The 16,966-nt window shown below is 42.3% G+C and overlaps 1 protein-coding gene across 7 annotated transcripts in view; it reads left to right on the top strand.

The window, feature by feature from the left end:
* Positions 1-8,937: 8,937 nt before the first annotated feature.
* The window catches only part of ZNF462 (zinc finger protein 462), a 145,678-nt gene continuing 137,649 nt past the window's right edge, over positions 8,938-16,966 (top strand). For 2 of the 7 annotated variants that reach the window (XR_010749189.1, XM_066367502.1), the window contains exon 1: positions 11,554-12,145. The gene's annotated coding sequence lies outside the window, so the exon portion shown is untranslated. Of the gene's footprint in view, positions 9,005-11,553; positions 12,146-12,489; positions 12,841-12,905; positions 12,956-16,966 lie in introns of those variants that run through there. The other 5 variants (XM_066367503.1, XM_066367507.1, XM_066367508.1 and 2 more) reach the window with 5 other exon arrangements.

Here is a 16,966-nt window from a genome sequence, read left to right as displayed (position 1 = left end):
ATATATATATAGAGAGAGAGAGAGAGAGAGATGGAAAAATATTACTATTTTATATTGTGAGTTTAATACTTGACAATGAAAAAGTTGGTACTGTCTGAAATCAGAAGTCTTGAGTTCAAGTGTCAGTTTTTGTTGAATGACCTTGGATAGGTCACTCACCTACTTTGAGTCTTGGTTTTTCCAAATATAAAATTGAAAAAATAACCTTCAAGTCATAAATTGCGTTCAGTTCTGGTATCTATGGTGTTAATTTGATTACTAAATTGACACTGTAATTCCATGTTTATGACATTTCAAGAGTCCCTACTAATTTCAAATTCAGTGCTCTGTTATAAGTCAAATGAGAGCACCAGCCAATAGAGTGAACGTCAAAGGACCAGAGCAATCACCTTTCCATATGATCCCTGATATGAGAAAAGTGCTGTGTGTCTCCATTTATATCTATATGTGAAACAAAAGCAGAATTATAATTTTCTAGGTGAAAAGCCATATAATCCCCTTGTCTTCTATTTTTCTCATCCTAAGCTTATAAAAACTATTTTATATTGAAAAACGAGAAGATAAAGATGGATAAAAACCCTAAACATTTCCAAGGAACAGAAGATGCTGCTATACAGAAAACACAGTTAGCTCCTCTGCTAATCCTCTGAGGTTAGAAAAAAAAAGGTGAAATGAACAGAAAGTCATCAAAATAATTTAGAGAAAGCATAATACTATTTACTGGTTGACTAAGCTGTTAATTACTGTTAATCATATAAAGTACAGGATCTCATTTCTGGGAAACTTTAGGAAGGAAGGAAGAGAAGGAGGGAGAAAGAAAAGAAGATAACAGTTTTTGGTTCAGTAGCAGCTCAAGGAAATCTCTTTTGCTAGGATAGGCAAATAAATTAGATGTTGTGGAAATTGCCATGCAGGAGGATTGAGTATTTTCTGGATCTTCAATAACATGGTACATAATCCCGGGCAAATCACTTTTTCTTGAGATCATTTTCTCATCCTGAATACATTCAGTGGTTTTCAAATTGTAGTTCCATAGAACACTGCTACTCCCGAAGCTAGATGAGCGAACAGTGCTGGTCTCTATACAAGTCACAGAAAATCGGAATGAAGTAAAATGGTCCCCCTTTGCTATAGTTTAGTTATTTATATAATAGTTATTATAACAATCCCTGCACTGAATGAATTTTTCTGAGCATATATAATGGTTTCTTCGAGTTGAGATAGCAATAAACAACGTTTTCTTGATTTTAAGGTTTTCTTTTACACTTTAAACAATCTTTGACCCTATTGCCACATGTTTGGTAGCTGAGTTTTATTTAGCACACGACAAAGGGAACTAAGAAGCAGCAAATAAATAGTAATATGGGAAATTAGTTAATCATGCTTAGGTTTTTTTAAATTTTTAATTATTGTTGTTGAATTTTAAAAATTGTTTAGATAGTAACAGATTGTGTTTTGTCATGGGATGTACGATATTTTGGTTTTGATCTCCTGACCTAGATTGTGTCTTGACTCCAAACTTAGAGCTTGTCCTTTATCTATGCTGCCTCTCAATAAAGCTTACAGTTATGGACTCCCATGTTCCCTATATGCATTTTAAAAATCCTTATAACAATCCTACAAGTATTTAATTCTTCTTCTTTGATAGACTTGGACCCTGATACATGAAGCCCAGTGGTGGTCGCTAACAAGAGCAGAAGCTGCAAACTAGTGAGTAGATGTTGATTGCTAGATTTGGTTTTGTCTTTATTCTAAACATTAAATCAATAAATACTCAACACCTACTTCTTGGAATGGGAAGATTTTTCAGGATAAACATCAGAGAGATACTAAGAAATTAACTTGTACTCAGTGAATAACTTTTGAGAAACACTGCTCTTAGCAACTTTCTGGGAGATCAAACCCAAACCCAGGCGACAGGAAGGAGTATGTGTGAATTCCGTATTATGGTGAAAGGGTGGCGAACATGAAACCTACCAGGGGTCAGTCATGGCTGGTGACTAGCGGATGCCAAGCCAAGTTTACTTGGTGCTGGCAGTTATTACTCAAATTCCATTCTCGGTGCACTGAACTCTGAATAAAAGCTTGTCTGGGAAATTAAATGAATATATGCAAGGATCGAGGTGTATTTGTTTAAAAATAATGATTAATAAATTTGTTTTATATTTTGAGCAAACATTTGGTTTGGTCAAACTTTATGATATAATAAGAGAAATTTTGTGCTGGCAAAATTTATTTGTAAAATTTAAAGCTTTTTAATTGCAAAAAATATATATCCATTGTAGAAATGTTTTTAAAATCTGAGAAGCCCAGTGAAAAAAAAATACATACCCATAATTACATCACCCAGGAAAAATTAGATCACCTGGAAGAAACTACTAGGAACACTTTGATTATGCTTTTCTAATAATTTTCTTTTTTTTTTAGCTTAGTTTTTTTTTATTCATTTTAGAGAGGAGAGGGAGAGACAGAGAGAAAGAGAGAGAGAGAGAGAGAGAGGAGAGACAGAGAGAGAGAAGAGGGGGAGGAGCTGGAAGCATCAACTCCCATATGTGCCTTGACCAGGCAAGCCCAGGGTTTCGAACCGGCGACCTCAGCATTTCCAGGTCGACGCTTTATACACTGCACCACCACAAGTCAGGCCAAAGATTTTTTATTTTTTTTTTATTTTATTTTTTTTTACAGGAACAGAGAGAGAGTCAGAGAGAGGGATAGATAGGGACAGACAGACAGGAACAGAGAGAGATGAGAGCATCAATCATCAGTTTTTCATTGCGACACCTTAGTTGTTCATTAATTGCTTTCTCATATGTGCCTTGACCGTGGGCCTTCAGCAGACCGAGTAACCCCTTGCTCGAGCCAGCGACCTTGAGTCCAAGCTGGTGAGCCTTTTTGCTCAAGCCAGATGAGCCTGTGCTCAAGCTGGCGACCTTGGGTCTCGAACCTGAGTCCTTTCGCATCCCAGTCTTATGCTCTATCCACTGCGCCACCGCCTGGTCAGTCTAATAATTTTCAATGCGTAGATACATACACACATATTATGAGATAATGCTATATACAGGGGGTCCTCGGGTTATGATATGGTTCTGTTCCTATGACAGTGATGTAACCCGAATTTTGGTGTAAGTTGAAACACGCCCTAGCCTATGTCATTTACCTACCTAACACAGTTATAAAATCATAATCTCAAACATAAAAACAAAACTAAGCCACAGAAAAAGGAAAAGGACATAAATGTATTGTACACTGTACTATAGTAATAGAAAAAATGACAAAAAAATGAGTAAAAAAAGTTCCTTACATTTACTGTGGCTGGCTTGCATGCTGGAAGGGGCATTGCAAGGTGGGAGAGAGTGACCTATTGGAAGGAGGAAGTTCGAGAGGCAGGAGAACCTACAGAAGGTGCTGGAGATACTGGGTCAGGTGAATCAGGATTGCCTAAGGAACATGCAGGAGACACTGGAGATGATTCTACCTGTACTACAGGTGTTTCATCTCGAGAAGCAGCTGATGTAGAGGGAACAGGATCTGTTGTAGGCCTTTCTACCTTCTTAAAGAATTGTTCCAGGCTAGTCTGGAAGGTTGATGACTTCTTCCCTTCCAAATCTGCCTAGAGCATTGCGAGGCATCCATAACAGCCAAAACACTCACATCTCAATTTTTTTTTAAAGCTTTTATAAGAGTAAGTGTCGTAAACTCGAAACGTCGTATGTCGAGACTGTCATAACTTGAGGACCCTGTTTATTGTTTTGACATTTTCTCTTATCAAAAATCACATAAATATTGAAATATCTAATATTTCTTAAAGAATTTGACAGCTATATAGCTTTCTATTACATAGATGAACATAAGTTCTTTAATCACTTGTTAGGTGTTAATGCCACAATGAACCTCCTTGTGCATTAATTTTTGATGATAGTCCCAAGTATTTCCTTAAGATAATTTCTAAAAGTTAAATTTCTAGGTTAAGACTTTTAATATATCTAGAGTAATTGAAACTTTTCATAGTCCCATTAAAAGAGAACTAGATGGTCTATTTTTTCATATCTTCAGCAACTGGGAATTGTATCCTCTTAACAACTGATAACTATAAACATATATGTATATACACATACATATATATGTATGTACTCATAAATATATATTTCTGCCAGCTTTTCAATGAAAAAGAGTACCATAGCTTTCATTTGCATAACTGGTGAAGTTGAATGTTTTTCATATTGGCCATTAGTAATTTTATTTTGCTAATATATGGTAATATTTTAAAGATTATAGTGGAATTCAGGATTTCAAAATATAACAGTAGAATTTAGGGGACCTGGATTTTAGTCTTCTTTATACTATAAGCATTGGAAGACCTTAGGGTAAATCATTCGATCTCGTTGGTCTTAAATTTTTTTTGTATATAAAATGTACTCAGAATGCTCACTTGAATCTCTCTATTGTTCCTGTGAAAATCAAATAAATTATCTTTGTTAAAAAAGTTATTGTACCATTATTTTATAAGCAGTATTAGTAAGCTTTTTGAAACACATTATAATTACCAGACACATGAAAGTAGATTCTATTGTTTAACTTTAAATGTCTTAAAATAATTAAACAGATAATTGACAATTCAGTTTAAACAAAGCAAACTCCATAGTGTATATGGGTGAGTATACATATATATGGTATATACAGGGTAGTACAAAAGTAGGTTTATAGTTGTTCATATGGAAAATAATACAACAGTAAATAATAATACAAGAATTAACTATGTTTTGTGTACTCACAACTATAAACCTACTTTTTGCCCCACACTGTATATAATTATATTATATATAGATTATATATAAGTTCCACATTTCCTACATTTTTTATAGTATGTGAATTTACTGTTGACACAAAGCATTTCCTTTCAAGGTATTTTGTGTGTGTGTGTGCATGCATTATAAAAAATAACCAGTTGTTACAATTTTATATCTAGGTCTTTTACTTAGTGTGAGGCCATTTTTCTATTTAATTACAAAATCTTCATAAACAATTTAAAACTGCCTAATATGTCATCATGAGGACATATTGTTTCTTACTTAACCATTTCTCTTCTCTTAACCACAGTATTTTCAATTACTTACTTTATCTGTATATTTTTTTGTATAAATCTTTTCTACATTTTGATTTCCTTAGGGCAGAGTCTAAGAGGAGCAATTAAGGGAACAAAAAGTGACAGCATTTTAAGGCTTTAAATATATACCATTAAATTGTGCGAAGATGACTGTACAATATTTCATTTCTATTAAGAATATTTAATAAAAGAGGGCTTAATTAGGGACATACAAGCCATCACTGGACCACATAATCTTTTTCTCATTTTTAAAAATTTTAAGTGATTCATATTTGTAAACACAACAATTTAAAAACACTTCTCTCCCCCCCCCACCTCTCTTACTCCTTACTATTAACTATTTGGGAAGTATACTATCAAACTTTTTTTTAACTCAAAAATGTTTTTATTATTTTAATTTTAACAATAGTAAGTTTGTTTTGATGCATATTGAAACTGTATATGTAAATAGCCCATTGGACCTGTAATTTTATGAGTATTATTGCTTCTGATGAGGCTAAACATTTTAAAGCTGATTTAAAAATAATATATGTTAAGTAAATAAAAGTACAGTTGGTATGGAAATATGTAAAAAACAGTCTTGAAGGGGATATGAGAATAACTTTAGGAAACTGCCATAGAGGCACAGCTTCTAAAGCTGGTTGCCCCCCACAAGCTCTGTTATTGACCAAGTCACACCCCTTCTCCGGGCTTTGAGTGCAAGTAGCAGACATCCGAAAATACCAGTCTTTCTGCTATAAGGGATGCCTTTAATGAATGGCAGTCCTTCAGTTGCATCCTTTTCTTCTGATTTTTTCTCTTAATCCAATCATAGTTGATTTAAGCTTGCTCTCTTTCCTTAAAAAAATAAAAAACTCTCTAGTAAGAATTTCATGTTAAATTATAAGTTAAGGGAAGACATTGGCTTTAAAAATGAAACCCGACCCTGGCTGGTTGGCTCGGTGGATAGAGTTCCCGTCTGGCCTATGGACATTCCGGGTTCCATTCCCAGTCAAGGCACAGAGTGACCATCTGCTTCTCTCCCTTTCCTTCTCCTACTGGTCTCCCTCTTCCCCTCCCACAGCCAGCAGTTCGATTGGTTCGATGTCCGCCCAGGCAGCTGAGGATAGCTGGCTGGTAGGTCTGAGCACGTTGGCCTCAAGCACTAAAAATATTTCACTACTCAAGCCCTGGTTCCAGACTGGGGTTGCTGGGTGGATCCTGGTTGGAAGCATGCAGGAGTCTGTCTCACTATCTTCCTTTCTCTCACTTAAAATAAAAGAAATAGAAAGAAATCCCAAAATTTTATCTTAAAATATTACTTCTCAATAACTCCATAAAAGAAACAGAAAATACCCCCCCCCCCACAACTTCTGTAAATGTTTATTTTATTATTTTAGAGAAGGGGGCAAGAACATCAAGCTGTTTCTATATACGCCCTGACCAGGAATCAAACCCGCAACCTCTGTGCTTTGGAAGGACGCTCTAACTAACTGAGATATCCGGCCAGGGTGAGAAGCAGAAAATTTCAAATTAATCAATCTCCTCATTGGCCAAACTCCTGTATTGCTTTTTAGTAAGTAAAAAATCTAAAGTTCTCTAACCCAGTGCTATGACTTTAAAGTTAGTAGTTCATCTTTTTAATCTTAGTATTCAGCTCAGAGTATGTCATACTGATGCTAGACAAATACTGAATGGTTGGGTGACGTTCCACATGAATGAATGTTCGGTGTCACAGTAACTAGTTTAATAGAACTGTAAATTTAACTTCTACCTATGGGAAACTTAAAAAAATATTTTAGGACCTTGCTATTGAAACATCTTCTTCGGTATCCAAAGGTATATATACAAAGATTCATACAGAGTAAGTTTGGGATAAGTTATTGCAGTTTCTCTTTCTTTGAGGGCTGTTCAGAATTATGAATCATCCACCTTTGTCTTCTTTTAGTCATTTCTCCCTAAGCATGGACAGTAGTCCACTAGTTACATATGTTTGAATATGGGTTATGAGAATATATTGATTTTTCTGTAAGGGATTCGAAAGAAGGTGTGCTAATGACTTCACTTTCTTGATATTTGGAGAGTCCATAATTATCCAATTTGGAGTTTTTTTTAAAAAAAAAAGAGATTTCAAAGATTGAGTAATTTCCAACATGAGTAAAAGGTCTCAAGAATTCAAAAGAAATTTTTTTTAAATGTATGACAAACTCAAATTTTAAAAAGATTCTATTGAATTGCAAAGAAAAGGAGTTTTTATAGGCTCCTGCCTATAAAACACCAAGTCCAAGAGGCGTGTCACAATATGGGCTACTGTTTAGGGATGAAATGATTAAGACTACTGAGAAAACCATACTCTCTATTCAAATGCTCTTTGTTTTGCTAAAATCATCAGTTTGAGCAGTTTTCCGCTGGGATTTAGGGCTTGGGGTTATAAACTGGACTTTTTTTTTTGGTATAGTTTTCAGGAAGTAGGAGAATTTTTCCTTTTTATATGGATAGGTTGTATAAATGGAAACAATGACATTGGAACACCTATACACTCTTGTTTCAGTTCAAGTTCTGTCTTTTTAACATAGCCTCTGGACCAACTCTTCCCTCTTTCCACAATTCCTTCCTGCAGGTGATAGCAGTCCCCTTCCCTCCCATAAACACTTTTCTTTAAAGGATTTGGGTGTCTTCCTTTCCTAAACCTCTAAAAATAAAAATGATTTATAGACTATCCTTATCCTGCTAGAGTTGGGCGAGTTAGTGGATCATCTTTGCATGGGTCATTCTGATTATAGGACTGCACTGTTTCTTGAACTAAAATGGCAAGATTTATTATTCTATTAATGCTCATAAAGTCACTCTTTTGATGAGCCATAATTTCCCTTTATGAGGGATCGGTATGCCACTCACCCATGATAAGGGAGAAGAAAATCCAGATTTCCAACATATTCATTTTTCCTGGATCATTAATAAAGTCTTGAAATCCCATATGACTTCGGGGGATAATGGTATAGAGTACAGTAACAGAAGGTAAATTTCAGAGTCAACATGTCCCCATGAGACTTCCTTCACATTGTTGGCTTTTACAAAAACATAAGCTTTTCCATTTTAATTTAAAAATTAACCCACAAACTGGGCTTGTATTATCTTTGTGAATATTCTTAGGGAATGAAACAGCAGGAGGTGTGAACTTTTTTTCTGTTTATCTTAATGGTCTGCTAATGGCAAACCATAATTACAGTTCCTTAAGTGCCAAGTTTATCAAGATTTTCACTAAAACCTTCAACCACAGCGCTTTCCCTGACTGACCTAGCTTTTATTTATTCAATTGCTTTGCTATCATTTGAAAGAAAATTGTCCCCCAATAAAAACAAGCAAACAAACAAAAAGCTCACTCCCCAACCACGTTTAATTTCTTTCAATTATTTTAGTTGGACAATCAAAGACACTTCTGACCTTCCCCACCCCCCCCCCCCCCAAAAAAAAAGCCGAGAAAAAATACGTATGGGATCAGTAATAGAAATTTTAACCTTCCCCACGTTCAAAAAAGCAGGACTATGTGGGAGTTTTGCAGTAGTTTGCATCATGGCTTTGGGAAATGAATGTGCTTCTAAACCAGAAGGTGGTCTTCTCAAGACGATCTAGTATTTGGGATGGAAACTTAGCGGTTGTACTTTTCCCACAACGCACCCACTTGAGAAGCCCGAAAGCCACCTATCTCCCCCATCGGTCTCTGGATCTCTCCTGGCTGCCTTTGTCCCTTCTAGACGTGGAGGCTTGGAGAGGAGGTTTGGTTTCCAAGGATTGGAGCGTTGGAAGGGCGGGGCCACCTCCAAGTCCATCTCCCCTTTTTGTCCTCTCCTCCTGGGACGGGAGGGAGGAGCCAGGTCCCCCCGCGGCGGGTTCGGGAGCTCCCTATCTCGGTCGCTCGAGGTGAGTGTGCAAGGGCGGCAGCCCGTTTAATTGTAGCGCAGGTTAATTTCTGGAGTTCAGCGCACTCGGTCGGCGGCCGCTTCCCGGGTCTTGGCCAAGAGGGTTTTTACGAGGTCGGAGGCGCGTTGGGGCGCGCTCACGTTCTCGCGGAAGGCTCCTCCCCGGGGCTCGTTCCCCGACTGCGGGCAGCCCGCTGGTGCCCCGGGAGCCTTGGGGGTTTCCTCTGACCTGGTCGCCTCTTCCTCCCTCCTCACGGCCTGGTTCCCTGCGCCCCTGTCCCTCCCCCCCCCCGGGGGGAAGGGCGGCCCCCATCTTCTGGTTTCCGACCCAAGCCAACCCAGAAGGTACCTCCACGTCGATGAAGATTTTTATCACAACCTCCAAACCCCAGCCGTCCGTAATAGGAGCTTTCAACCTGAAATACGATGGTTATTTTCCCGGTGCAGAGAGCTTGACAGAAAAAGTCAGCTTTTTTTTATTAAAGACAAAGAGGTAAATTATCAGTCGGGGCACTGAGAGGGACGCGGAGTCCGGGAGCGTTTCCTCCGGTGGCCACGAGGAACGTACGGGGGGAGCGGCGGCCGGCGCTGACACCCCCGGGGTCCCGTGGGGGAGGAGCTCGGGGCCGAAGGACTTCCCCAAGTCCCCCCGGGCACCTGGGAGGGGGAGTCCTCCCAGTTCTGCACAAAGCCAGGATCATTCAGCCCTGAAGAGCCTTCCCGTCCGCCACTCTCCTTTCTTCTCTTCTCTCGGACTCGCGTCTCCCTCCCGCCTCTGCGCTCTCTCCTCCTTGTTCTCCTCTCCCTACTTTTCTCTTCCCTCTCCTCGCCCTCTCCCTCTCCCCCTCCTTTCTTCCCCGCCGCACGCGTAGAGTGTCATTTATTTATTTATTTATCACCCCCACCATCAACACCCTTTTAGGGCTCCTCCTGGCTTTTCAATGTGAGTGGGAGGAGAAAAGGGCAGGAAGTGTGGACTCGGAGGGGGGGGTGACATCGTGTCTCTGGGTGATGAGAGATTCTGCCCCAGAATAAACGAGTGGGGCTCTACTTGGAGAATAAGGATTCAGATCTGTTTACGCAGCCCCCGCTATCCGAGGGAAACCAACTCCGCGCGCGTCTCCTCCTCCCCCTGTATTATTGTATGGGTTTGTGGGCGCATCTTCCCGGTCTGTTGTTTAGAAGGAGAGGGACTTAGTATGAAAGAGGGCAATCTTGCCCTGGGTCCTCCACACCGCGCCTTCTCCACCGGATGCGCGCTCCCCAAATGCAAAGGAATCCGGCAACATCCCCCAATTCAGACGCGGACAAAAGAAACTTTAATTAAGGTCTCTGCCCCGCTTGCTCGCTCCGTGTCTCTTCTCTCCTGAGGCTGTTGATGTTCAACTCGAGGATGCGAGAAATAGAAATGGTGCTACCAGCCCATGCCCTTGAACTTCAATTGCTCCCGACTTGCTGTATTGATTTTTATACTGTAGGCACCCCCGCCCCCTGTCAAAGGAAAGCCTTAGGAGATGTTCGACCCGGTGAGAGGTGGGAGAACCTACCCCTTTGCAAAAAGGGATAGGTCAGAACGATTTGGGGGGGAAATGATACTAAATAAAAATTCAAGGTGTGAAAGCGTCATCTCGGCTCTCTTGTCTTCAACACCGTGACACCTTATCATTTAGGAGCGCTTACTTTCCGAGCCTTTAGATGATCAGCCAGAAAGTGCAAAGAACGCGGGGCTGGAGGGTGTGAAGTTATTTAGGTAGGCTTTTTTCTTTTTCTTTTTCCCTCTGGTGCGCCGTCAAAACATTTCACAAGTTAGGAAAAGAAAGTGGTGGTTCCGAGGCTCGGAATGATGGGTTCTCTCCCTCCCCCCCACCCCCCCTTTCCATATCAGAAAAGAAATAAAATGCACAACGAGCCTTTATTTCAAGGGAGAAGACTTCAAAATACGTGCCAGTAATGGACAATTTGAGCTTTTCACTGGAGATACTCACACCGCAAGCTGGAAACGGATTAAAAAGCCCCACGTGGTTGATCTGGATTTAGACTTGCAACCTCTAGTTCCCCATGTCTGTTCTTTGCAAAGATTGGCCTCTAGATGGATGCGTGTGAGGGACTCTCCGGGGCTGGGGCTGGGCGCCCGGGGCAGGGCTGACGGTGGGAGCGCTATGAGCCGCGGGGCAGGGTCCTCACTGGGGGGTTTCTCTGCCGGCCGGGGCAGCCGGGCGCCTCCGGGACGCGAGCGCTCACGCCTCAGCCGGCCGCCGCGCTCCTCTCCTCGCACCGCCTTCTCCGCAGGTCTTTATTCATCTCGTCTCCCTCTTCCCCTTCTCCTCTTTTGCCTCCTTCTCCTCCTCTTCCTCCTCTACCACCACCACCTCCTCCTCTCCGCCGCCGCCACCTCCTCTTCTTGAATCTCCCTGGCCTGGCTCTGTTGCTCTGAGTGACAAAGACAATGTCCCAGCCTTAACTTTGCAACCACCTTGCCTCCTTCTGGGGTTCAGCGGGGGGAGGGGGGGGGTGAGGGGGGGGGACAGCAGCCGGAGCTTCAGCATCTCCTCCAGCTTCTTCTGCGCTTCTCCTGTTCTTGGACAATTCTTCCCTTTTATCCCCCCCAAGCCCTTTCCTCATCTCTTTCTTTCTTTTTTCTTCCTCTCTCCTGCACGTTGTTGTTATTAGAAAGGCTTCGCGCACCCCCTGGTGCTCCGGCGTTTTGTGTGGCAGGAGAAGATTGTCTTCCTTCTCTCTTTCTGTCTTGCTTTCTCTCTCCCTCTGGTTGCTCATTATTCAGAGAGAGACACAGAGGGAGGGAGAGAGAGAGAGCGCGCGCGAGGGAGAGGGAGGAGAGGAGAGAGAAGAGAAGAGGAGAGAGAGAGAGAGAGAGGGAGAGGGAGGGAGGGAGAGAGGGAGAGGGAGAGGGAGAGAGAGAGACGGATATCTCAGGTCATCTGCAGCTGCAGCGAGTCTGAGGAGCCGAGGAAGGCAGGGAAGATGGCGATCCTCCATTGCTGAGACCCGGCAGAAGCACATGAGACTCCCAAACAACTTCCACAACAATAACCCGAGCAGGAAGAGGAGAAAGAGAAAGAGGCTCAGGAGGCGGTGGGGCTGGAGAACCCGAAACACCTCCCGGCGCCGGGACGCTTCTTCTGTAAGTTACTGCAATGAACAGCCACCTCGGGGTGGTCCGGGTGCGCCGGGGAGGAGAGCGCGGGGCGGCGGACGCACAAACGCGCTCATTCATTCGGCCGAGGAGGGTTGGCGGAGCGGGAGGAGAGGAAGTCCCCTGCCTGGACTGGCTGTGGGGAGAGAAGCAGCGAGCGAGAAGAGGAGGAGGAGGAGGGGGAGGAGGGAGAGCGGGAGGGGGAGGAGGGAGAGGAGGAGGAGGAGAAGCCGGGGAGGAAGAGGAGGAGGAAGAGGTGGAGAAGGTGGTGGTGGTGCTGGTGGCAGTGAGGTGGCTGTGCTTTTCCTGCTGGCTGCTCCTTCTGCTGGGGGGAGCGGAACGCGGTGGCTTAATTAATTTCGTGTAGTTCTGTGGAGAGGAGAGAGAAAATGAAAGATGAGTGAGAGAAGAGAGCTGGAGGCTTAGGACGGATGCTCCGAGAGTGGGGACAGGAGTAGGGACAGAGAGGGGGGCGGAGGGCGGGAGGCGCGGAGACCTCAACGCGGAGCCAGAGGGAGCGAGCGAGCGAGCGAGGGGCCGAGGAGGGAGCGCTCCGAGCCGCCCCGACCCGAGCCGGTTGACCTCTTTCTTTCTCTGTCCCTCTCCTTCCTTCACCCCTCTCTGTCTGCCTGTCCCCAGCCCGATGGCAAAGCCGTGCGGATTGGCACCCCCCTCTTCCTCAGGTATTTGGCTCTCTCTCTCTCTCTCTCTCTCTCTCTCTCTTCTCTCTCCGAAGTTGGGATGCGGGGTCGGGATGTGTCGGGGTGGCTGCTGCTGCTGCTGCTGGTGGTGCTGCTGGTGAGGACAGAGGCGAGGAGCGGGGCGGAGGGGGGCACGGCCGGGGTGGGGGTGGGGGGCGCAGGTCCAGGAGCAGCTGAGGAGCTGTCTCCAGGCTGGGGGTTCAGAAGCGTCTGGTGGAGGAGGACAACGGTTTCTGGAGAGGAGAAGCCATTACACACGCTTGGCTCTCCTCTGAGACAGGGAGAAAAGACGGCAGGGACCTTGGGGGTCGTCTCACTCCTGGTGCAGTTCCCAGGGGTCTGCCCTCTTTCCAGGCACGAGGGGAAGCCGCAGCCGCCCCCCATTGGAGCAGCCCCTCTCTTTCCCTTTCTTTATCTCCCGGTCCTCCATTTGCAAGCTGTCTGCTTTGGTTCCAGTCCAGACTCCAAAACACAAAGCTCCTTCTCACGTTCATTCTCCAGGCTTTTCACCATTCCTGAAGGAACCCTCATTTTCTTTTCATTGTAGCTTCTAACCTACAGAGAGGGAGGGAGGCTGCCTGGAGTTTCTTTTATATTCCTCCCCTACCAAAAAAAAAAAAAAAAGAAAAAAGTTTCATTTTTAAGCACGCGCCTGGGATGGGAAAAGACCAACCAGTTGGGGCTTTCTCCCAGGGTCCAGGGGGGCTGTGTCTGAGTGTCTGTGTTGGCTCTTTGGTTTGCTTTGGTTTTGTTTCTGGAGGTGGCTTGCAGGTTTTGGAGGAAGTGGCTAGTTTGGTTGAGGGCTGGGAACTGAGTCAGGTAAGCCCTGTCATGTTGTATGTAACTCCACCAGAAAATGGAGGAGAGCGGCTTTCCAGGAGACAAAGCTGAGATGAGAAGTGTTTATAAAATTATGGATGTCTCCATTTTGAAGCTCTGTTGGTGATGGCTGGAGGAGGAAGCTTGCCTGCCTACTCCTTCTCCCTTTCCTGGGGAAATCTTGTGGTGGTTCCTCACTGTCTATTCATTATGCAAGGAAATGAGGGGCTTTTAAGGGCTGCTCAGATTTTTCTCCCACCAAAGGAGTGCTTTCACAAGTTACTGAGATGTTTGTTTCCATTTTAAAGTAAACTTTTGGATTTTTTTTTTTTTTCCTTTTGAGTGGACCTGAAGGGTTTTGACCTCTCTCAGGAAAGGCAAGGCAAAGCCTTAAACATTTTCCACTGAGGCCTTCACACAACTTTAAGATCTTCCAGGTCTCCTGAAAGTCACCAGGAAATGTTATTTCCTCATTGTGAAGACGGTGGTGGCCCTGAGCTGAAATTCTGGAGTTCTGGGGCTGGGTTATCATCATGTGTAGATTAACTGCAGGACTTTATTGTCTGGTTTGGGTTGGTCTCTGGGAAAAAAAAAAACCCAAAACTAACAACAAATCCTACAAGATCTCAGAGGAACTCTGACACCAGTTTCTCCAGGGTCAACATTTCTCTTCAGGTTGTTCCATTTGTGTGTCAGGCCTTCTTTGAGTTCCTTTGTTTTCCCCCTTCCTTTCCATTCTGCTGTTTTTCCTGTGTTCTCAAGTACTGTAAGTCTTCACAAATATCACATGTCTTCTTAACAATGTCACTATGGAAACAAAATTATAAAAATACTATGTCAGTTGAGAAAACCTATGTCCAGGTATCTTCACCTTTTTAATTGGGAGGAATTTATTAGTCTTATAGGAAGACATTTTGTGAGGATGATTTGAAGAAAGGACCCAGTCCTACCTCAGTCCACACACATTGATTGGAGTTCTTCGCAGATTAGTTCTAGAGAATGCCTGTAATCGATCCAAGTAAAGAACTAAATCCTGAAATGCTTGAAGATTTTATAAAAGCCAACCATGAAGAGGTTGCTTTTCCATTAGGTGAGGTAGCCATCTTGAGGATAAGGGGAGATTTTGGAAGAATTTTAGATGGACTATTGAAGCTAGGTGAGGAGGGCTCCACGGTGATAAATACTTGGAGGAGATTCAGAACGAATTAATATAATGTAAGGAGGCTGATTAGACCTTGTTGTCAACTAAGGAGAAATACAGAAAGGGACTAGCTTCAACAGAAACAAGGAACACAGTGGTGAGCGACTTATACCAGCTTTTTTGTTGCTTTGCTTTCTCATTATGGTCAGATGTGTGTGTGTGTGAGGTTCCTTATGTCTACAGTATTTTTGTGCATATTGAAATGGTTTTAGATTCCAGATGCAGTTATATTCTGTTAAGTAGCTGGTAGCAGTGTCATTCAGTAAATGCACAGTGCTGTATGTGACAACATCACATTTTTCAAACCAAACTGTTGTGTCATTAATTGAGGGTTATTGTTCTTCTGAGGGGTGTGAAAGGAGAAGGGGAACCACATGGTTCTTTAGCTGATAATTGTCCCTGGTCAATGAAGTAAAACATTGTTTTTGCAGATGAAGATGTATGGTTTTCAAGATTTTCAGTTGATGTGTGTGCTCATTTAGAAATACTTCTCTTCAGATCTCTGCTTCTTTATTCAAAACCTAGGCCTCTCCAAGAGCACTTTTAAAATCTTACTTGGAATCATACCTTTTATTATTCATTTTTGAATGCTATCTTTTGATGCCCGTTACTTTTGCCCTGAAGTGGAATGTCATCAGTGTTTTATTTAAATTTGTTAATACATAGAAAGATGCTACATGTTCAAACTCAGAAGTTCAAATGCAATAAAATAAGGAGTTATTTGGGGAAGTAATTACTGGATAATTTTGCCTCTAATTTACCAGATATGCTTATGTAAACGTAAATGCATTTGATCTTGAAGCAAACTTTCATAATATATATTTTTGTTGTTGATACCAAGACCACCACTTAATTACTTATTTTAATGAGGGAAAAATATGATAAACTGGTTGCCAGTCCAGCAGTTTGACACACCACAATTTTTTGCTATGTAACCAAATGTTGTGGTGTCTTTTATAGACAGTGTTAATAGAGTTGAGCTTTCTGGAGGGAAAGAACTAAGTAGCTAAGAGGCATTTTGGAGTTTAGAATTTGTTCTAACTGGTTACTTAAGAGGCCAATGCCATCTCTGATCCCCTTCACCAAGATGGGAAGTACCATAATATTAAACATGTGGTTTCTTGTGTTTTTCTAGACACATACATTTGAAATGGGACAAGTATCTTAGATAAACCATGACGACAGAAATAAAAAATGTCAAATTGAACATTCTCATATGATCTCAAAGCTCAGAGATCCTTTTTGGTTTTGAGGCATCAAGTTGATGAGGCTCCCTATGCAAATTTTTGTCAGAGCTCTAATATATCACCAAGAGAAGGCATTATGGAGAAATATATGTGAGCTATGATGCACACTGTCATTTAAAAAAGATTCCTGTTGGAACTGCATGGTCCATAATATCTCTTTGGGTTTATGGCCATCTAATCCATTGATCACACAGTCCCTGAGGACTTGTTTCTGCCCCCTGCCCTTGGAGTTAAAGACAACTTTTAGATGCAAAATAAATAAATAAACTTTTTATATATAAATATATAAAATCTAATGAGTCTTCCAGAAGACAGTAGGTGAAAAGAAATCCAATTCTGCTAATGGACTTTAGAGTACTTGTGGTCACTTTTCCTGAAAGTGAAGAAAGGTAAAGTTGCCTTGGGAAAGAGTTCTGTTTTCTGTGTGATGGAGTTTAATAAGGTCTAGTCTATCTTGAATTCTTTTCTTGATGTTGGTTTTTTTTTCTGGTTAAAGTACCCTTACTTGCCTTCTTGTGGTGTGTGCCTTTATCAGACCTATAGCTCAGTGCCTCGTGGGACAGAGCATTGACAAACTGTATTGAATGTTTCAAGTCGATGATCAGAGAACAGAGATGCTATTTCACAATGCACACTCATAAACTAGGAGATATATAAATAATGAACTCAAATCGCAGAGGATCTGACAGGAGTATATAATCAGATGATTGGTACATGGGAACTGAGGAAATTCAAGAGAAGCAGGGGGAAATAATTCCAGGGTTTAATGCTAAAAATTTAATGCACTGGTGTGTGTGTGTGTGGGGGGGGACCCAACTGGCCTCTATCAGTGTGTGTGTGT

This window comes from Saccopteryx leptura, chromosome 2 (assembly GCF_036850995.1).
Source record: "Saccopteryx leptura isolate mSacLep1 chromosome 2, mSacLep1_pri_phased_curated, whole genome shotgun sequence".
Taxonomy (NCBI): Eukaryota; Metazoa; Chordata; class Mammalia; order Chiroptera; family Emballonuridae; genus Saccopteryx; species Saccopteryx leptura.
The sequence above is the reverse complement of the archived record's forward strand: the minus strand, read 5'-3'. Positions and strand labels throughout refer to the sequence as shown.